A 23658-nucleotide genomic window follows, 5' to 3' on the forward strand; every position below is an offset into this window, starting at 1 on the left:
ACCTGTCCTCACTGATTGGTCAAGGAGTTGAGGATCAATTTGCAGAGACGAGTGCTGACCCACATTCTCCATGTTTAGAAATGAATTTGGATTGCAAAATGGTATTGAAAGCAGACCTGTAGTCTATGAATAGTACTATAACAACATTTAAATGACATTTGGGAGAGTACATGCATAGGAAAGGTTTAGAGGGCTATGGGACAAATGCAGGCAGGTGGGACTAGTGTAGATGGAGCAACTTGGTCAACATGGGCAAGTTGGGCAGAAGGGTCTGTTTTCATGCTGTGTGACTCTGACTCACTTTGTACATAAATACCTCCTGGTGGTCAGAACTCGTAACCACAATTGGATTCACGCCATTAGAATTTTAATATCTTAAGCAAAATTAACAATGGAAGACTATGGAAACTATGTTTGCAGTCAGAAACACGATTGGTTTGCAGAACACTATCACAGAACTACATTTTGTAAACGGCATACATATATAGACATTTTTTAAATGGATTTTGCCAGACGCATGATCTGACATTGTTTGTTATTTTCAGGTTAGATGTTACGATTTGGCCATCTCTCTTAATTCATTTATAATTCCTTTCTTTTGCAGTGTCTCTGATATAATGAGAGATCTGAAATTCAATTAAATAAACTGATTTAAAATTGAGAATAGCTTTGAATAAAAATAATATTTTTTTAGTCATTGTCAATTAGTGGCCTAGATTTTGTTCTACATCTGGCACAACTAAATCCATTGTTAAACAGCAACGTGTCCTCTGATTTACTATGGAAACTGCCAAAGAAGATGCAGCAGTGTTATTAAAATATTCACCATGTTGCCTCGAGACTTACTTTAAGTCCTTTTTCTCTGTTCCTGCCTGGTGCCTCAGACCTCATGAAACATTCATAATTCTTCATTTTCAAGAAAGGCAATGAACCCAGTGGAATATTGAACAATTTAGTAAATGTAAAAAACCTACAACTCTCCTTCAGATTGAAATGAGTTGAAACTCTGCGATTTGCAGATTTTGTAGGCAGAATACTACCTACTCATATTTCACATCCACTGGCGGTGAAAATGACCCGTCAATTTTAGATAGAAACAGCCTGTACCAGGTGTGGAACAATAGTAACAGTGGAAAAATGAAATGAGAAAAGTGACTGAACCTCTCAGATTGTTTACTAGATCTATGCCTGCAAAGCATTTTTTTTCAAAGCTTATTGTGATATTTATACTTGTTGTGCTGGAAACATTAACAGAATAAATTCCCCCAAAAAACAGCTTGAATCTATGAAATAAGCTTGTTCTATATAATCCGTGGTTTCATCCGCCATGACAAAATAATATTGATCTGCATTTATCTTCCTCGTATGGAAAACAAGTTACACAACCTCCCTACAGTATTGTATTGTAAAATATTGTAACATTCCTGTGGGAGCTACACACTATGGTTATCAGCATTATTGCATGGAAAGAGCTGTCGATGTATTTTAATATTTGAATACCCTTAAAATAAATACACATCCACCTGAAACTGGTAAGACTTCAGCTGTCTCGACAACTGATAAAGCAAGCATGTTTATTTATGTTTCTACTCAATAAGGCAAGTAAAGAATAGGACTTCCAACCAAATACGGCATACTATGTTGATGGCAAGCAACATTCAACTGACAGCATTTAAATTCAGCAATGTGTCTAAGGTTTTATCAGATAGTACACATTGCTCTTAAAGATAGATGTACAGTTGTTCTACTGTTTTACTTTTTAAAAGGTAACAAACCCATTATAATAACTACATATATAAAATGTGTACATCAATTTTATTAACATAGATTTTAAAATTATGCAGATAATGAATTAGTTACAAATATACCACAATTGAAATTTAAGTAAACACTAGACCAAGGGGGACCCGTTAGGTCCCGTCCCCCTCAACCGGGGGGGGGGGGGGGGGGGGGGGGGGGGGGGCGGGGCGGGTGGCACACCACACACACACACAAACACACACACACAGTAACAACACCCCCCACACACACACACTAACCACCCCCCTTGATATTATATTAATATTATTCATTGGCTCCTTTTACCCCATCCTGGCCCTATGCACTGATGCAGAGCCCTGAACGTACAGGCGCGTGTAGAGAGGGATGGGGGGTAGAGAGAGGGCAGAGACACAGACAGAGGGGAGGGGGGGAGAGAGAAGGGGGTTGGGGGGATAGGAGAGGGGAGGAGGGGGAGATGATGGGGGAGTGGGTGAGGGGGAGAAGGAGAGGGGAGCAGAGAGGAGATGGGAGGGAGGATTGAGGGGGCTGGGAGGTGGAGGAGAGGGGGGGGAGAGGGAAGGCAAGAAGGGGTGGGAGAGGGAGAGAGGAGAGAGAGGAGGAGGAGGAGGGGGAGAGAGAGGAGGAGGGGGAGAGGAGGGGAGCGGGCAGGGCATCAATCAAAGGACTGTGAGTTCAATGGCTTCAATCCAGAGCCCGGGGGGGGGGGGGGGGAGGTGGGGGGGGGGGGGGGGGGGGCAATACTCCCTCACTCCTGGCTGCCGGCTCGGCTCCAGGGCCCGAGTACGAGGGGGGAGTGGTGGGGGGGTGATGTCACTCGCAGCGAGTGGAACACAGACCAGGCGCGCATAAGCAGACCCTTTGTGACGTCATCAGCGAGACCATCTCATTTATTTTCAAAGTTTCATCGTATTTGTGAACATTTTCATAAATAACTCGAGAAATATAGCATGAATTTTTCAAATAAGGCAATTTCGGACTCCAGGGGATAAATCTCTACCCGAATATGTAAAAATTTTACCATTAGAGCGTCGTTTTTTTAAGAAGACATGACAACACACAAACAAATAAATCCACATCCACATACAAGATCAGAGTTTTATAGCTATAAGGATTTTTTTTTTCTGTCTTTTTTTTTTCTTTTTGTAATGTTAAGTGCATTTTTGGTTGTAGTTTATATATTATTTTTAGCTGTGTATATGTATTCTCTTCCCTGTGCGGGGACCCGACCTTTCCCTGTCGGGTCTCCATCGTCGTTGGGGCCTAGCACCGTGGAGCAGCCTCCAACCGGACCGAACTGGGGCTCCAGTCGTAGAGCCTGCGGACTCACCATCGCGGAGCTGGCCGACTTCGGAGCGTGGAGTGCTGTGGTGGCGCGCGGCTGCGACCCGACTTCGGAGCTTCAGAGGCTCTGGCTGCAGGCCCTATGGATGGTAACATCGGGAGCTTGCGGGTGCCTGGTGGGAACCGCTTTTCGGAGCTCCCGCACCGGCAACTTCTCCCGCCTGAATCGCGGAGTTGATAACGACCCGGAGTGGGGCCTTACATCGCCCCGCGCGGCCTTAACGGCTGCGGGACTTACCATCGCCCGCCGGGGGGTTTAATATCGGGAGAACAATAAAGAACAGGGGTGAGACAAGACTTTGCCTTCCATCACAGTGAGGAGGTGTTTGGAGATTCACTGTGATGGATGTTTATGTAAATTATGTTAATTGTGTGTCTTTTCTGCCTTATCGGTATATCCCTATATACGTACTATTCTAAAACTCCTAGATGATAGAGGTTATAGATTTGGAAGGTTTTGTTGTAGTAGTCTCATGAATACATAAAACATAGAAAAGTACAGCACTGGAACAGGCCTTATGGTCCGCCATGTCAGCACTGACCATGATGCCAAATTACATTAAACCCATCTGCCTTTGCTTCATACAATAGACGGATCATCCAACTCACTTTCCTGTACCTGCCTTCTCTCCAGACCCCCTGATCCCTTTAGCCGCAAGGGCCACATCTAACTCCCTCTTAAATATAGCCAATGAACTGGCTATATTTACATGGATAGGAAAGGTTTAGAGGGATATGGGCCAATTGCAGGCACAAATATAGATTGGTCGGCATGGGCAAGTTGGGCCAAAGGGCCTGCATCATTGCTTTATGTTTCTATGACTATCAAGGATCCAGTTGCAAAGTGATGCCCAAGTCTTCGAGGTTGGTTATATCTAATCCTTCTGTCTCCCTCCCTTCAATAGGCAGTGCTATCCAAATGCTATCTTCATTGGTATTCCCCTGTATTCGGAAATAGAGATTATCAGTAATACTTTCATTTCTGTTCCCTGCTGCAATTAACATTTTACTGCAAACTAGGATTTCAAATACATTCATATCCATTCTAATCCCTTACATGATCATTCAGCTGCTCCAACAATAAAAAAAAAAAACAGTTGCTTTAGAAGAACTGAATCACAATACATATGCCTTAAGTGCATAATCATGTTGCAAATCAAGCACTTAGATGACTGTTGAATGCAAAATCAATATAATATTGCAGAATTAAAGATTTCTAAATTTTTAAAGGTCACAAAAGATGGATAACTGTATTGTACTGAATACTGCAAATCTAATATCAGAGCAGAAGACATTATTTAAAATAAATGGGCATGGAAATCAAGCAAAAAAATATCAAAGGTTTGGTAATATTTTAAATTAATTACTACAGATTTTGTATGTTAGGTTGTACCAAACATCAGCTAATTAGCAAGTAAAATAAATTCCTCTTATAACTTGCCTTAATTGAAGATTCACTGGTGTTGTGTCTTGGAAAAGGAAATATTTTCTCCTGGGAAATGAAATGGCAGACACAATCTCTTCTGAAATTGTTACCATGGTTGGTGTAAAAACAATATAGCTACTACGAGCGGTAAGTTTCAGGCAGTTTGTCTATATATTTCAGGATATTGAATTAGAATTTTGGAAATAGCCCTGATGCTTTGAGCGCAAGGGAAGATGACAAGCTATTTGATATTGGAAGCTCCATTGCAGTAGTCCAGTAAACACATTTTCACAAATAATTCTACTGCTTTGGAAAGTGAAAAAGTACAGAAAATTTAATTATTTATGTTATTTTCTCTCCTATATGATGTTATATCTTGAACTAAAAACCACAAAATCTGAATCTAATTGTTAGCTGACTTCAATATTGCTGAATTATGTAAGGGCATGTAAAAATTAGACAAAGTGGCTATTCATCTTTTTCAGCCTAGTCTGCTGTTCAGATAATTTATCTCAACTCCATCTTCCTGTACTCCATCTCCCATTTCTCAAGAATTCTCTTAAGATGTATCACCTTTCTTAAATATAAAAATACCCAACAGAAGATAATTCATAGGTACACAAAAATGCTGGAGAAACTCAGCGGGTGCAGCAGCATCTATGGAGCGAAGGAAATAGGTGACGTTTCGGGCCAAAACCCTTCTTCAGACTGATGTGGGGGGGAGAAGGAAGGAAAAAGGGAGGAGGAGGAGCCCGAGGGCGGGGGGATGGGAGGAGACAGCTCGAGGGTTAAGGAAGGGGAGGAGACAGCAAGGGCTAGCAAAATTGGGAGAATTCAATGTTCATGCCATCGGACGCAAGCAACCCAGGCGGAATATGAGGTGCTGTTCCTCCAATGTCCGGTGTTGCTCACTCTGGCAATGGAGGAGACCCAGGACAGAGAGGCTGGATTGGGAATGGGAGGGAATGGGAGAGGGAGTTGAAGTGCTGAGCCACCGGGAGTTCAGGTAGGTTATTGCGGACTGAGCGGAGGTGTTCGGCGAAACGATCGCCCAACCTCCGCTTAGTCTCACCGATGTAAATCAGCTGACATCTAGAGCAGCGGATGCAGTAGATGAGGTTGGAGGAGATACAGGTGAACCTTTGTCGCACCTGGAACGACTGCATGGGTCCTTGAATGGAGTCGAGGGGGGAGGTGAAGGGACAGATGTTGCATTTCTTGCGATTGCAACGGAAAGTGCCCGGGGAGGGGGTGGTACGGGAGTGATGGGAAGAATTGACTATTATTATTTGTTGTATTTGCCGGCTGGTGGGGTGAAAGGTGAGGACTAGGGGGACTCTGCCCTTGTTGCGAGTGCGGGGATGGGGAGAAAGAGCAGTGTTGCGGGGTATGGACGAGACCCTGGTGCGAGCCTCATCTATGGTGGAGGAGGGGAATCCCCGTTCTCTGAAGAGCGAGGACATTTCCGATGCCCTGGTGTGAAACGTCTCATCCTGGGAACAGATGCGGCGTAGGCGGAGGAATTGGGAGTAGGGGATGGAGTCTTTACAGGGGGCAGGGTGGGAAGACGTGTAGTCCAGATAGCCATGTGAGTCAGTGGGTCTGTAGTGTATGTCGGTCAGAAGTCTATCCCCTGCGATGGAGATGGTGAGGTCAAGGAATGGTAGGGAAGTGTCGGAAATGGTCCAGGTGTATTGGAGTGCCAGATGGAAGTTGGTGGTGAAGTGGATGAAGTCAGTCAGTTGTGTGTGGGTGCAGGAGGTGGCCCCAAAGCAGTCATCAATGTAACGGAGGTAGAGGTCGGGGATGGGGCTCCTTCCCATGGAAGTGGGCTTTGAGGCGGAGGCGACGGTTGAAGCGCTCCAAGTCATGGTGGGCGCGGAACTCATTGAGATGGGGACGGAGGGGGACAAAGGTAAGACCTCTGCTGAGGGCAGACCGTATCCATGTGGGAGAGGGGGAGGTCGGGGGGGTTGGTGAACACCCGGCAGGGATGGGAGTTGGGGCCAGAGGAAGGCAGGTGGGTGGACGGGATGGGGCGATGTGTAGGGGGGGGTTTGTGGGTGTTGGAGGGGCGGTGGGTGGTCAGGGGGGTGGGGGGTGAGAGGGCTGTAATGTGGGTGGGGAAGAGCGGGAGTGACATGGTTGGAGGGGGATGGGGGAAGAGTCAGTGGAACAGCCACTGAGGTTAGCAAGGCTGGGCAGACGGGCACTAGGACCCAGTGGAGTTAAGCCCAGGAGAGTGAGAGTGAGGAGAGTGGGAGTGAGCAGCGTGGAGGCTTCAGGCCCGGTGCAGAGTCCAGATAATTCATAATATCCCTTTGAGTGAAAAAATGTATCCATGTTTCACACTCCCAAATCCAAAACTCCATATTTTGAGATGTTGACTGACAATAGACAATAGGTGCAGGAGTAGGCCAATCGGCCCTTCGAGCCAGCACCGCCATTCAATGTGATCATGGCTGATCATCCACAATCTCCCCTACCCCGTTCCTGCCTTCACACCATATCCCCTGACTCCGCTATTTTTAAGAGCCCTATCTAGCTCTCTCTTGAAAGCATCCAGAGAACCTGCCTCCACCACCCTCTGAGGCAGAGAATTCCACAGACTCACCACTCTGTGAGAAAAAGTGTTTCTGCGTCTCCATTCTAAATGGCTTACTCCTTATTCTTAAACTGTGGCCCCTGGTTCTGGACTCCCCCAACATTGGGAACATGTTTCCTGCCTCTAGCATGTCCAAACCCTTAACAATCTGATATGTTTCAATGAGATGCCCACTCATCCTTCTAAACTCCATAGTGTACAAGCCCAGTTGCTCCATTCTCTCAGCATATGACAGTCCCCCCGCCAACCCGGGAATGCTGGTTCTGGGCTCGGCAGCCAGAAGGATATCCTTCCAGCAACTAGTTTGTTAGGAATTTCACACATTTCAGGAAGATCACCTCTCATTCTTATAAAATCTGTTCCTCCATGCTCACAAGACAGTATCAGAAAACATAGAACAATACATCATAGGAACAGGCCCTTCGGCCCACAATGCCCATGCTACTAGGATGCCGTTAAACTAAAGAAGGGTCTGAAGAAGGGTTTCGGCCCGAAACGTTGTCTATCTCCTTTGCTCCATAGATGCTGCTGCACCCGCTGAGTTTCTCCAGCATTTTTGTCTACCTGCCGTTAAACTAATCTCCTCTGCCTGCACATGATTGTTCCCCCTCCATTCTCTGCATATCCATGTGCATATCCAAAAGCTTATTAGATGCCACCATTGTATCTGCCATGGGCAAAGCCATGCTGACTGTCCCATTTTAGCCCATTCTCTTCCATATGAGAGTAAATCCTATCCAGAAGAATCCTCTCCAACAGCTTACCAACTACCAGCATGTGGCCAGTCTACTCATCCCAAAATTAGTTGAATAAATCTTGTTTAAAGTCTCACCATGGCAAATGCATTCTTAAATACTGTGCTCAGTGTTCCAAGTGTGTGTATTAAGTTGTTTGGTCTACATTTGTTGGTGACATCACATTCTAAATGTAAGTGATGTTTGTTCAAGGATACCTTGTATATTATTAAAATACAAAATATTTTCCCGTCTTTCACCCTTTAACATTTTTTTCTATTTTAACCTCAAAGTGAAAGATTACAGATTTCCCTGCATTATATTCCATCATAGTATTTCAGAATGGGTACATTTGCCATGGTGAGACTATAAACAAGATTGCTGTGACCTTGTCACTCACAATGCTGAATGCAGTTTCCTTTTGAGTCCTCATAACCTATTTTCACACCTAACATTAAATCATCTGCAAGATGGATGGATTTTTCAAACTTCCTTCATTTAAATGATTAATGCAAACAGCAAATAGCTGAGGCCAAGCACTGATTCTTGTAACAGCCTGCTTCCTGGTCTGCTAGACTGAGAATGAGCAGTTTATTCCTATTCTGTTCCATGTCTATTAACCAATCTTCAAACCATACTAATATAATCCCATCAGTCCTAATTTTATGTAATAACCCCTTTGTGTCACATCTCATCAAATACTTCTTGAAAGTCAGAGTACTTTGCACATTATCCATCCTGCTAGTTATAATCTCTGCACCATTTCTTCCAAATGAAACCTTGAAACTGCTTTGCATCGGCAGGAAACGTGAAGCGCAGTACCAGTATAGGCTAAAGTTAGAAACACTAAAGAAGGGTCAACTCAAAAACAAAATTAAAATTGTTGCTGTCTATATAAGGTAATGTAAAGGTTTGGTTCAAGAATATATGTAACATGTCACCTGCCATTATAGCAATGTCACACTCTAAACCGGTGGTTTTCAACATATATCCCGTGAGTTAGAACGATCCTAAAGAATGACATGTTCAGTTGCCTCAGTGAGCCGTGCCCTTCCCCGCTTCTGCACGCAGTAGCAACCTGGCTCCGAAGCATACCTCTAATCGGCCATCCCCCTGATACACAGGCCCTTTCCACCAACAATGCAGGTCTCATCTTGAGGATTGCATTGGCAGCCCACGAAGCCATGCTCCAGAGAGATGGAGACACAAGAGACGGCAGATGCTGGAATCTTGATCAAAGAGAAAGCACAAAGTCCTGGATGAATTTAGCAGGTCGGCAGCATCTGGGGAAGAAATGGACAGGGGACGTTTCGGGCTGGCACCGCTCTTCAGCCTGACTAGAGGTCAGTCAGTCTCATGTTCCAGGCTGCCAAAATTGTCAGCAACAGTAAAGAGCCTGTCCCATTGCAGGGGCCTAATTTGCAAGTGTAGAAGAGTTTAGGAGAGTATGAAAAAGTGCCATGGCCTTGTTGTATCACCAAAGTAGAACACCTCCTTCGACCTTCTTCGACTATGTAGAGAACCTCCTATGAATATGTTGAAGACCTCCTTCAATCACCTTCGACCTCCTTCGACTATGTTGAAGACTAGCTTCGACTAGATTCGGGAAAATTGGTCACCGAATAGTGGAGAGTGAAGAAGACCTCCTTCGATCTCCTTCGACGTCCTTTGACTATGTTGAAGACTATCTACGACTACCTTTGATTACCTTCGACTACCCTTGATTACCTTTGATTGCCTTCGATTACCTACGAATAACATGCCGATCTACTACGACCTACTTCGACTAAACCTATGAGTAAAAAAAATATTGATTTTTTCCATGGCGACCTTTTTTTACTCGCAAGTATGCTAAATAAAAACGCCGCAACCTAACTGAGGCCTCGAGTACGTGGGTACTACTTTCAAGCATGAAGGAGAGTTACAAAGACCACCTAGGAAATTATGTCGACCATGCTGCGAGTATGAGTCAAGGGAAAAATCTTCTAAACTCTCCAATTAGGTCCCCGCAGTGGGACAGGCCCTAATTCTAAAGGGGCTGTCCCACTGTGGCGACATAATCTGCGAGTTAAGAAGAGTGTCTTCGACCTTCAAGCTCGAGTGCACTCGCCTGGAAAACCTTGAGCTGGATCGACCGTCCGCGTTGAAACCGCGAGCTGGATCGACGACTACACACACACACATCGCAAAGGTGGGGGACCAGGGAGCGCAGGGGAGTGCTGTCTGAAATTCACACCTGCGATGAAGAGGAAGGTAAAAGACGGCTGAACAGTCCTTTAGAGAGCAGGGAGGGGGGGTGGGGAGAGAAAGAGAGAGAAGGAGAGAGAGAAGAGGAGAGAAGGGGAGAGAAGGAGTGGAGACACTTTTAAGAAGTATAATAAAGTTTAGCAGGCATTTTACCTACCAGTCGGTTTTCCTTGGTCCTGAAAGCTCCAATGAGCCAATCAAAATGCCCGGTCAACGAAGGAGATTGCCTACGGCTGCCCTCGACTGCCTGTAACTATGATTGCACTACGATTGCCTGTGCATTGCGCTACAAGTTAAAAAAGAACCATGCCATTTTTACTGCAGAAAATGTTTCAACATGTTGAAATGTTTTCTGCGACCTAGCTGAGGCCGCGAATATTTGGGAACTTCTCTTGAGCATGAAGGAGAGTTTCAGTGACCTCATAGGACCTCCTAGGACCACGTGTCGACCATGCTGCGAGTTTGAGCTGAGGGCAAACTCTTCTAAACTGGCAGATTAGGTCCCCGCAGTGGGACAGCCCCTTAACTTCCATAAACATTGAGAAGGGGGGGTCCAAACTAGTAACAATCAATCACATTATATTTTTTGAATTGATAAAAACAGCGGGACAAAACGGCAAAAGTACGATAATTATTATTATTTTTTCATTTACTCAATTAATTCAAAGATGTAAAACACTCGGAACAGCCTCGCAGTGCTGGAGACCCGGGTTCGATACTGACCTCGGGTGCTGACTGTACAGGGTTTGCACATTCTTCCTGTGACCGTCTGGGTTTCCTCCGGGTGCTCCGGTTTCCTCCCACATCCTAAACTCTTGCAGGGTTGCAGGTTGATTGGCTTCTGTAAAATGCCCCATTTCCGGTAGGCGGCGCGACTCCCGTCAGCAGCTGCCTCTGCAGCCCGTCGCGTTTTTATTATTTTTTGTCTATGTTTATATGTAGTTTTTGTTATTTTTTGTTGGGGGGGGGGTGTGTGGGGGTGGGAGGGAGGGGGCAACTTTTAAATCTCTCCCTGCACGGGAGACCCGACCTTTTTCTCGTCGGGTCTCCGTTGTCGTTGGTGCTGCAAATGAGGAGCGGTCTCCAACAGAAGAAGCCGGGGACTCTGGTGCTGACTCACCTCACCGTCGCGGAGCTGGCCGAGTCCAGAGCGGGAGGAGCGGTGGTGGAGCGCTGCTGCTGCTGCTGCTGCTGCTGCTGATGCTGATTCGGAGGCTTGCGGGTCTGCGGACGGCGCGGCACCAGCCCGCGGGTCCCTGGAGGGAAACTCAGGGCTTGCAGGGTCTGCAGGTAGATTGGCTTCTATAAAATGCCCCGTGTGTGTAGGGAGTGGATGTGAAAGTGGGATAACATAGAACTTGCTATGATGGGCATAGACTCGATGGGCCGAAGGGCTTGTTTCCATGCTGAACTAAACCTGGCGCTGGTGCAGTGGCCAGATTTATCCATGGGGAAGCTTAGTTTAGTTTAGTTTAGAGATACAGCGCGGAAACAGGCCCTTCGGCCCAGCGGGTCCGCGCCGACATGCGATCCCCGCTTATTAACACTATCCTACACTCACTAGGGGCAATTACATTTACCAAGTCAATTAACCTACAAACCTTCACGTCTTTGGAGTGTAGGAGGAAACCGAAGATCTCGGAGAAAACCCACGCAGGTCACGGGGAGAACGTACAAACTCCGTACAGACATCACCCGTAGTCGGGATCGAACCCGGGTCTCCTGGCGCTGCATTCGCCGTAAGGCAGCAACTCTCCCGCTGCGCTGATGACGCTGCAGGAAGAAGGCTCTCCGAGCGTGGAGAACCTCAGCCAGTTCTGCATTCTCCTTATATGAGTGACTTTCAAAGGCGATCTCAGTTAAGCCACATTGTTCTTCCACTAGACGATGTCCCGTCCATATTACCAGAGTCAGAGTCATGTACATTCAGAATTATCAGGTCATTTAAGTAATTGTTCACATTCATATGATCAAGTGGAAGGGACATCATTGCAAGTTGTTTTTTTTCCAAGGAAAGTTGCTCCTCGTTTGAGGAGGACATCATGAACTCTGAATTCTGACGAAGGGTCTCAGACCTAAAACTTTTAGAAGCGCTCAGCAGGTCAGGCAGCATCTGTGGAAAGGTGGATGGAGATAACCTTTTACTAAAAGGTTACCTCCATCCACCTTTCCACATATGCTGCCTGACCGGCTGGGCGCTTCTTATGCATGATGATTTTATTGTTAATCGCTCTTTAGTCAATTCATACAACAGAGAAGGTTGGTTTCATTCCGATAATGTTAAGTATAATTGATTTAGGGAGTTACAGAAATCACTTAAAGTGAAATTCAATGTTGCTCCATAAAACTGTGAACTACAAGTCACCAAGGAGGGGCGGAGCCCATAATGGCCCAATGTTGACTGGGGAAGAGTGTTGACAAGGATGCGAACAGTGGGACTAGTAGGGCAACTAGCATGGGAGGGGGGGGGGGGGGGGGGTGCATGGGATACTTGAAATGAGAGAAATCAATATTAATACCTCTGGGCTGTAAGCTGCCCAAGCGAATGAAAACCGTATCAACCGCAGCATATATCGGTTTTAATATGGACGTTTGGTGTTGCGTTCGTGTTGGTAAGTTTTCTGATGGGCAGATGAGCGAAACCCGTCGTGCTAGTTCAAAAGATCAAGACAATGACACCACCGCCAACCTGACTCTCGCAATTCTGTCTTGGAGGCTCGCTCCAATTAGGATGGGGGTAGGCTTAAGACTGGGGTCATGTTTTTGGGCAAAATCAGGGGAGTCTCCCCCTCCAAAAAAAAATCTTACCGTAAGCAGTAATACCACACAAGCAGAAGCTAATTATGACGATTTTCTAAGGGTTTATTTATCCGTTGTAATGAGAAAAACACCAACAAATCGGTCGAAATATGTTCCATGGAACCCATTGAATCCAAGGGCTTTAGGATCCCTGACTGGATTTCGATAATATATACAACTGAATATCGCAGACTCAATAATTCTCTCGTGTGGGAGTTATTGCACCAGCGCATTGAATTTTAAATAAGTCTCTAGGTATAACTAATAATTATCTCTTCATTTTCTGATCCAGTTGGATTTCTCGTATACCTATTATCAAAAACAATTTAAAATTGTTTAAATTAACCGGAGAGACAATCTAATAACGTGCAGCTTTTGGTGTAGAATTAGACAACGGTGGGCGCGGACACAAACAACCCAGCTTTTCGAAGCCATCTTAACATCAATAAATAACATGTTGATATGATATGAAACTTGGTCGCAATCCTAAACTAATATTTGTCATGATTTGTTCATAAAACATATTCCATTAGCATTTCTGATATCGCAAGTCTCGTTTGCCAAAAACATTTTTTTTAAAGGATTGGAAATAAGGACCTATTCTCCACGTCTAAAATGTTACGGTGCAGAAGTGGAGAAATTGGCATTGAAATAATGACTCGGTCAACCCGTTCATTGTAAATTTCAAGGATAAAATGATCCGCAGCAGAATAAAGAGAGTCCGTCCACAGGAGGGCGCCGTGAATCTGTCTATTTCAAGTAATTGACACAGGCAGCTTTCACTATAATTAGTTTATCCATATATAATATTAGCTCACAGAGTTGGTTAATAATCCCAACTTAATTCTAAAGAATCAAATACAATGGGAAATTGGGTATATTTAAAATGTAAAGTTGCATGCTACTTCAGAACGATTTTGCTTTTAATATGCAATGTGACTGGAAACAGCTTAACCATCAACAAAAATGGTAAGCAATGTAGAATCTAATTTTTCAGTTCAAAACTTAATTAGCAATTTTAAAAGGTTAACGCCAGCGCCTGAGACTGTTTTTTGTTTAATAATCCTATTACTGATGGCTCATCATGTATAAAATGGTGCGGTATGATGCAAAAATCCCACATTTGTTTATGTGTGGATTGTAACAGAAATATATTACATATTCTACATGGAGGAAAAAAATAACTCAGACTATAATCGTTTACCGTTCAGTCTGTAAGTATTGGTATTTCAAACTTAATTGTTTTCCCCTATTTTTGAATAATATTTTAAGATTAGGGACAACTGAAATGTGCGAATTGTTTTAGTCGAAAGCAGCGTTTATGGCCTTAATGTTTGTGTCGACGTGAATATATAGCACTGGATATAAATGTATCTGCTTTGCGCGCTGTGTCCGAACCATACGATATCTTAACTGCCTTTACATTAGTTTACAGTGCTATTGAGGTTACAATAAACAGTTATGATCGTAAAGAAATGTGTGCGTTTTGTGTTGGTGTTTAAAAACACGAAATTCTGTTCAAATATTATATGTAAATGTTGATATTTCCTTTGTCTATCCGGCGTGATGTAGTCTTTGAGGTACTGAACGGATCATTGCTGCATGTATTTGGCAACGCAAAATCCAAAATGAATAATAAAATGAACAATTCTCCTGGATCTTTTATTCTTTTTTTAAACAAAAACCTATAATGTTAATGTGATATCGGCGCGTTAATAGCCGCGTTAATTACCGATGTGAACACAAAGGCTTCGCGTAAAGACGATTACATTGTAAGGACAGATTGTATATGTCTGTAATATTCAAGAAGATATGATTTTTTTTAATTTTGCTGCTTTGGAAAAACGGTTGTAAAATATTGTTCAGCTTTTTCAGCGTCAAAAGGAAATATTTCACAGTGTACAGTTATTTATAAGTAAATGCACATTCCTAGGTGGAATAGAATGCATCATTTGGAAGAGTGAAATGTACATGTTGTGCACGACGTTTTTAAAGTGAGATGGGGGAGGGGTTTAATTCCGAGTACATTACTTTTTATTATCTAACCTGAATCAGTCTTTCCTTATGAGTTATTATGTGTCTACAACCACAGCAATGTCGAAAAGGACTCCGCAGAATATTTCTTCCACATATTTTGATTAAAATTACAGTATAGAGATCACTGTAATCTTACAAAATCAGAATCAATTTATTTTCCTGCTCAAAAAATGAAATCCTTCTCCAGCGGCCGATTGCAGTTATTTATCACCTTGAAAACAATAAAGTCCAACGTCAACGCGAGAAAACATAGCAACGAATATAATATCCTTTGGTAAAGATAAATAATAAGTACTTAGAGTAAAATTCCATTGCTCCGTTTGTGCTGGTGTGCATTTAAACCGGGAGAAATCGGTTTGAATGTGGGTGATTGGTAAAAAAAAACGCAATTATATGATATTCAAAAAAATTAACTTACGCATTTCAAAAGAAAATAATTTATTTGTTCACTAAAAATATCCTCATCCCATTGTAATTTGAAACTAACAAACCTTAGAATATATCTTCAAGGGAATTGGACATTAGCTTTGTAGCCTAATTTGTGAGCATTTGTTGAGAATTCCAGTCTGATGTAAATCGTGAATAAAACGTTAGCGTAATTCTTTGCACCATATAGTCTGTCTAAATGCGCAATTGTGATTACTCATATAGTTTAACAGTGCTTTTGATCTTTAAATGCTCTTGCACCTCTTTCTATATTGACCATCGTTTTTTATCTTTAAAAAAACCTTAACAGGAGGATGCTTTTTTATAAACAAATATTAACCTAAATCGTGGCTTCCATAATCTCCATTTGCAACCCCTGCTGTTATGATGCACCAACAATAAACGAAATATATGCATTTTCACCAAAACAAGAGCAATTACTAAGGAAACCAGCTTCCTCGGTATTCGTTTCATTTGCTCCATTTTAAAGCTGATTCATCACTGGGTACCAGGCGTTTTCTGAAGAATTTCCTATAGAATATGTGGGAGGAGACAAAAGAATGCAACCCGACACGTCTGACAGAGAAGTCAAAGCAAGTAAATGCAAGAATTAAAGCTACAGAAAAATAGGAATTCAGATGAAATCGAAAAATAAAAGGCTCCGATTCTTTTCTCAGCCGTAAAGAAAAGTTCACCAAAGCAAACAGAGCGAAGAAAGAGAACCAGAGAATACAAACGAGAAAATAGAGAAAGGAGAAAACAAGGGGGAAAGGGAACATTCTTATGAATACGTTTCCTTTGTTGTTGAATACAGTGGCAGTAAAAAAAAGAGCAGCAACCCCATTGGAAATGTCAAGATAGACAAAGTTTAATACAAACATGCCTTCTTAATGTTAATCGAATTATACACTTTAATGGGATCGCATCGGATTGATATCGTTCCCCTTTTCTAACTATAATCAGTTAACGCCTCAGAAAACATTTAACTGAGCGAAAAAAAATCCAAGAAAATAAATAGATCTTTTCACTTTTTGCCCTGGTTTTATGTTGCATTTCGGCAACTATAAAATCTCGCCGTCCCTAATGCTAAACATTAAAGCAGTTCCGAATTATTCCCATATGTGGATTTATTTCACTTTCTTATGTATTTTAATTTGCTACGTGCTTTGCCTGTGATTTTTTGGCATTTACGTCCTAGATCAGCGCACACTGCCCAGCTAAGTGGCACATAACAGTGGCCATAATTATCTTTTAGTAGTTTTTAATCTTTGTGCTTTTGCAAAAGGATATTACACCGCGGCGTTTAAGAGGAGAGGATAAAAAGAACGGCAAGTGGATGGTGGTGAGATCTGTCCATTGGGGACAAAGTGGTTTTGTATGGTCTCTGCGTGTGTTCGGTAATGTGACAGGATTCCGTTGGGTTAGTATCAGTGCAGGGTGGAGCCTCACAGTGAGGATGAAGATATAACACGTTTGCTCCCCAGGCCTAGTATTCCGCAATTGCCTTTACATTGACTTTCTGGGTCAGTTACCGAACTAAAGCCATCGACAATCCGAAATAAAGACAGTGTTTCGGTGACACAGACTGTGGTGATCCCAAAATGCCGGAACTCACGGATGCCCAGAACTGTTGGCAGAATTTAATTCTCCACAAATTCAGCATAGACTATGAAAATAAAAGATAAATCAGTAAGAGTAAGAAGATTTAAAAGTGAAGTTATACACCCGCGTTTATATTTCATCTTCCAGTTGCCGCTTATTTTGACGGTTAAACTAACTTTAATGAGTCAGTCATTTGGGTTTCTGTGATAAAGGCGAGAAGTTCAATGCGGAACCATTTTTCCTGTTGTTGGATTTCGACAGTCAGCAACGTGGCCTTGTGCATCAGTCCAAGTTTCCAGTGTTAACCATTTTATAGAAGGATCCATTTACAACAACTCGAAAGGAAGTGGGGGCACAAAGATTCAAATAAACACGACGGATGCTGGAAATCTAAAGCAAAAACAAAGCATTGAAAACATTCAGCACGTCAAGCAGCATCTGTGAAGAGGGAAAGGGCGATAATGCTTCAGATCAATGACCATTTGGCGGAACTTGCTTTAAATTGAAACGTATTTATCGTAGGACCCCGGAAAGAACAGAAGAGTGCATTGACTCGGTGAACAAACTGAATTATATCTTATTTCAGCACATAGTAGAAGTGCAAGGGGAAAAAACACACATAGAGCAAACCTGTGCCGCAATAATGGCCGTTTCAGCAGGTCAGACAGCATCTTTGGAGATAGAAAGAGTTAACGGCAATATCGTTGGCACGGGAAGGCCTTTGGTGAAAGGTGAGGGGAAAAGAACATGAGCAAGAGTAGACCAATCGACCCTGCTCTGTCATCCAATAACCAATCTTGGCCTCAGCATCACTATTCCGCGCTCTCCTCAAATTCCTTCACTCCCTTGCAGTCTAAATGTACTCCAGCGAGTAAAAGGGTAGGATGGGGGTGAGAATCCCGGCTGTGGATGGACGGCATCAACTCCAGTACCTTCTGCTCCACTGCACCGGGAAAGGGATGGGGAAGTTAAGCAATTTTACCTGGGCGTTATTTTGTATTAGCTCCATTTCGCATCAACCTGCCGGTAATCAAATAGGACAAGAGCAGCACCATGAAGGCGGAATTGGCAGTTGACTGCTTAGAGCCAAATTTGGAGTTTAAATGTTTTATACCCCTAAATACAAAATCTCAATTCCATGTAATTCCTAGTTAAAATATTATAAATAAATGGTCGTTCTGCGAAACGGGGATACATATTCCATATTTATTTGTACTTCACGAATAATGGATTACGTTTAATACCTGACGCAGAGAACAGTCGCACTCCCTCGATGACCATGCTTGCCCTGTTCACACATCAACTGATTTCTACCTCAAATGTTGACCCATATTTCGGAGGAATGCAGGTGCACGGATTGCCATCCTGATCAGGAGCACCCTTTTCTCTCACATCTCCTCACCAACCCATATCTTGCCCCTGGATTTCTGCTTGAACACTTAGGTACTGTTCGAGTGCCGTACGAAACGTTCAGCACCCTCAATAGGTATAATGACAAGTGTTTGCATTCAATGATAAAGGGTCAATGCAGAATGTGTAGCGAATAGAGATCTTCCTTGTCAATTTCTATGCGTTACACTGGGATTTGGCTCGTTCCTGTAAAACATTGATGAGTTTTTGTTTTTTTAAAGCACAGCAATGTGGAAAATTAATTGCAAGCTATTAATTATTAATAACATTTAAACAACTTCATCATCTTACTTTAATGAGAGATATTCATCTGTATACCCCCAGTGAAGAGCAAATGTCAGGCTCATCGTAATACTTATTGCTTTATCAAAAATAATCTCCAAATAAATTAATCAAACTTAAATATACCATGCGTGTAGATCATTTGTCAGTAATGGATGTATATTAAAATTTGCCGGTATTATTTTCTGTCATTCATTGTAACAAATTGAACATTTATTGCATATATATTAAAAAATTATCCCGTAATCGACTGTTGCCAGGATTGACGTTATTGGAGAGTTCCTTGAGGTGAAGTCCCGTTGGAATAATTTTGTTCTGGCGATTCCCTTCGGAAAAATGCTTCAAGAATTGCTTCAAACCATCGCTAAATTGAGCTGTTTGACTAACAGTCCATCATCACACTATAAACAGTTTGAGCCTGTAGCAGACACGGAACTTTACTGTAAAACTACATTTGTTGTAAATAAGCTATACATTACATAAGTGTATCTGACAAATTGTTGGAAGAGTGAACAGTTCATCTTTGTTTGGTCGCAGTTAAATCACGTTCTAGAAGAGCACAAACTCCTATTAATACATAGGAAATATTGGTTTCATAAACACGATCAGTCAGGCACATAAGGGTGGTATTGTGTACAGTTGTTGACCTAAAATTGGTCCTAAAATAGACTGGGAAGTGGACAAGCCTAAGGAAAAAAACATTCTTTGTTTTCGGCTCCTGAGTAGATGAATGGGAAATGTCATGCAGATGATTAGTTTGTCCTATTAAATTGTCAGAAAGGGAAGGATTTCTCTAATAATTGCGTTTCGATTAAGAAATATGAAGCCGGGGTACGAGGGAGACAGAATGGTTGGGAACTCGGAGACCGGGAGAGGGACGCGGGAGAGGAGGAGTGAGGTGCGACTGTGTGGTCTGTGGTTTGAAAAGTTGCGAATGGAATCCAATTAAAACCACCGAAAAAAACAGTAAGAGAACGAGCGAAAAAAAGAGTGTGATAAATATTAGCAAGCCGAAAGGCAAAGAAAAGCACGCGAAAAACGCTCGAAAGTAAACAAGAAGTGTTATGTAAGGCAAAGGCAGTGAGAATGAATACAATTGACATAGATATACATCACAACAAAAGAATGGTGGGTCAGGAGTATGATTTCTTGCTTAGAAAAAAAGATAATTTCAAAGGGAAGAATTGACGCAGTGTGGACAAATACTTGCATCGCTATTGGTGATCTGGACAAAATATAAGTAAAATGTTGAATTGATGAGCCGGATTAGCGAGCCATACACAATAGGATAACTGGATAGAGATTGATGGTGTCTCCAGAAGTGCACGACATTCTGTCAGACCTGCGGCAATTATTGTCTCCTAATGGATGGACTGACTGCCACTGACCTCAGCGCACTGTGCAACATGCCACCCAAATGATCTAATCTGTAATTTTCTGCATTTAACCGACATCGCGTCTTGATTTACACGGGGAACCAGAATACCCTGTGCTAAATCCCAAATAGGGTACGGATAGAAATGAGAACTGTTTGTTATCAAACATGGAGGCCATCAGCAGGTGTGTGCACACACATTGTGCAATAATACATTATTACAATTTACCCCAAAACAGATATGCTTAGACCTTCACAGAACTTGAACTCAATTCGTTTACAGCCGGCGGTTAACAAAACAGTAAAAACAGCTACCCTTTCTAAAATTTAGGATTTGCTGTTTGTTGATGGAAAAACGTGTGTGTTCTACGGCGTACACACATGTGGCTAGTGACACGCTATTATTAATGTGTGTTGAGTCTGGCAGGTACTTTGCTTGACATGAATAAAATAACTTGTTAAACTGTCTTTGCTCTTGTCGGCGATTTTGTATAATTTGGTGCGCAATTCTTAATTTTTTTTATTGTGCAGCCCCTACAATTAGTATCATGTTTTTGTTGCAAGATCTGTATTATGTTATAGTAGTTTGGGGTATTTATTTTGTAAAATGTATAAAACGTAATTCACGCATAGGCCTTTGTGTGTTGTCATTCTTCGGACTACTCAGAGCTTTTATCCCTTGTTAAGTTTTTACATCACATGTTAACAAGATGGAGCAATCCGTTTTGGTGCCATTATTAAATCAGTGTTGACTTGAACACTCGTCCTTTTTTGTGTTCATAATGTCCCTGCCCTCACTTGAAGATTTATGTTTTTTTGATATTAAATTCCTTCATTCATTAAACCTGCTCTCTTGTTGACTTTTCTTGACCCCTTGCCCCTCTCCCTAAACTTTCCCATATTTAATACTGAATAATTTTTTCAATGTCATGTGCTTTGTTGCCTTCCAGTTGACTGCTGTTCCCTGTGGCATGTGCTGTTTGTTCTGTTCTTGAACTTCACAGGGTCACCTAGTCAGAGTTGCGATGTTCCCTGTCCTCCTGCATTCTGAATCTTGCCTTGCCTCAGCGGTATCGTGTCTAACAAGCCACTTTCCCCTGAATACCAGTTTCCTAATTAGTTAAACAAACACATTCGCTAATGATCCCCCAGGCCTCCTTGTTCCTCCGGGTTTTGTTTCGTTCAGTTTTGGGTGTATTTGTAGTCCTGCTGGAAGCTTGGCCTCTCTGACCCGAGGCAGCCCATTTGTGCTCCTTGGAGCAACGTCCCTTGTCCAACCGTCCCGGGCCAAAGGCCAGGACCATGGGAGCGTTTCATGCCACCAGCTGCAGGAGGTGACACTGGTCACAAAAGGACACGGGAAGGGACGAACTTTTGCTCATAGATGATAAATAATGTCTTCATTCATCTTCTCTAGAACTTGATGCTTGCCCTAGCGTTGTAGCCTGGCAGATAGAATGAGCACATGTACAGATAAAAAAGTCTTTGCATATGAACCCCGGAAAGAAGGCATTCGCAAATGGCCTCCTCATAATCATCTGCTCAGTATCATCCAAATTTCCGGTTGCTTCTAGCTTTGGCGTTGCCTGGTGTTTTGTTTCTTACTTGGCTGTGCATTTGTGCCCTCGAGGTCCCTGTAAAAATTGATACTAATTGTAGGGGCTGCACAGTGCTGGCTGTTAAACGCCCAAGGCTGTGTGGACCTGCTTGTCAACGCCTTAATTGACAAGGGCTGGTCTGTATTTAGGAACAGCTGCTCCTGAACATTGGCACACCAGCACACTCTCCACTCGGCACCCGAAGGAGTGTAAGGGCCGAACTGGTTAAAACTTAAAAGAAGATTTATAGAAACCCCCTTGGTACAGCGACGAGTCAATCTCCAACAACCCCCCCTCCCTACCCCATTCTAAGTAGGATTACATTCATCAACTTCCACTCTACCACCATGTCTGGGAGCCACGTTTCCATTATTAATAAAAGGGCGCAAATTAGAATAATTGGGAAGGTGTCAATATTCTGCAGCAATATATCAAAGCAAACAAGACAATTCCGGCACGGGAACCACCCGTTTATCTCTGTCCTATCCGATTGCGGAATGGCGTTTTTGGGGCATCATTTAAAGTTCTAGATTGTAAGCTTATATCTAGCAGTGTGTTTTTGTTTACTCCTATAATCCACCTTGTAGTTCACTAAAGCTAAATAGAAGTCTTCGAAGTAACTTTGGTAAAACATTTTCTGAAAGATTTTCTAAAATATTCAAGAAGTTATTTTCCAAAAACAAACAAAAACAAAAATGATGACGTTACTTTGTAAAAGTGCTGATTTTGCATTCGATCTGTAAAGAGCAGTGATATTCCGTATTTAAAATATATTATTACGAATATCAATGAGATGAGTGTTTCAGTTGTATGATTGGTGGATGCTAGGTTGGTTTAACCAAATAGACAGATCAAGAAGGCCCAACTCGGAGTTCACAGCGCCCCGGAGCATCCAGCATCAATAAATGAATCATTTTCAATGGCATCTGATATATGGTGCAATAATGCACACCTCTTGGCCGAACATGATTTATGAAACGGTCCATAGTTGATAAATAAACATTAAACTTAATTGTTACGGCTACCCCTTTGATGTCGCCTTAGCGATTTTATGCACCTTTTGAGAAGCGGTAATTACCAGTAACATAAAACTGTATCTACTAAAACGGAATTTTGCTATTGATTCGCGTTTCCTATAAAGAATTGAACGTTGCACTAGAACATTGCTGAGCATTTCATTAAACAGTTGAATCGTGCATATACATTTTCTGTGCGGAACTGTATTTGGAGTACACGTTGGAGTTATGTACCTGTGTGTATACGTGAGCATGGCCATTAATCTCCTTTTGAAAGATATGCAATTTTAACAATAATCGCTAACTTTTTATCCGTTTTCCACTTTTTTTCACAGGAACAATGCAAACATTGATGCACAGTTGGAGTTTCACTGCTGGGGATCGTTGGTGCCGTTTTAGGCGCCTTTAGATTTCATCAATCAAACTGACTGCAATTTTCCATAAAAATGCTGAATTTGGGTCAGAATCTGGGCAAAGCAGATAAAGATCATTGAAGCTGTCTTGTGAGATGATAAATGGAGCCCCTTTCAGGCAAATAAAACAAGAGTTTTAGTTTGGTTTCACTTTCATTGATTATGGATATACTTGAATCATATATACACACTCTTTTGTGGGATATCTTTGTGCCCCGTTCAGGCTTAGGAAGAGATTTAAATGATCAAAGTTGAAGTCATTATTTTTTCTCTCCCTCTCGTTTTTCTGGGTCTAATCGAACGTTTTAGGACGTGTTAGAAATATTATGTAAAATGTTTTGCATATTCTAGGGAGCTTCGTTTAAAACTTATCAACTGCATCTTATATGTGTTTAAATCTCCAAGAAAATAAAGAACAAAAGAATGTCCGGACATGATGAATTAGAATAAAAGGGTTATCGCTTACAAAGTTTGAAGCGATTTCCACGGTGCCACAGATAATGGCACACTATAGCAACACAGTATCAATGAATGTAATTCGAGCTCCACGTTTGTATTATTGTAC

The 23658-nt window shown here is 42.4% G+C and overlaps 1 long non-coding RNA gene across 1 annotated transcript; it reads left to right on the forward strand.

Moving 5' to 3' along the window:
- The first annotated feature begins 13772 nt into the window (after positions 1 to 13772).
- On the forward strand, positions 13773 to 23242 carry LOC129698110 (uncharacterized). The gene is made up of 2 exons (XR_008723617.1): positions 13773 to 14148; positions 23016 to 23242. It is a non-coding gene; the product is annotated as an uncharacterized LOC129698110 (long non-coding RNA).
- The last annotated feature ends 416 nt before the right edge of the window (positions 23243 to 23658 follow it).

The sequence above is a fragment of the Leucoraja erinacea genome, chromosome 1 (genome assembly GCF_028641065.1).
Source record: "Leucoraja erinacea ecotype New England chromosome 1, Leri_hhj_1, whole genome shotgun sequence".
Taxonomy (NCBI): domain Eukaryota; kingdom Metazoa; phylum Chordata; class Chondrichthyes; order Rajiformes; family Rajidae; genus Leucoraja; species Leucoraja erinaceus.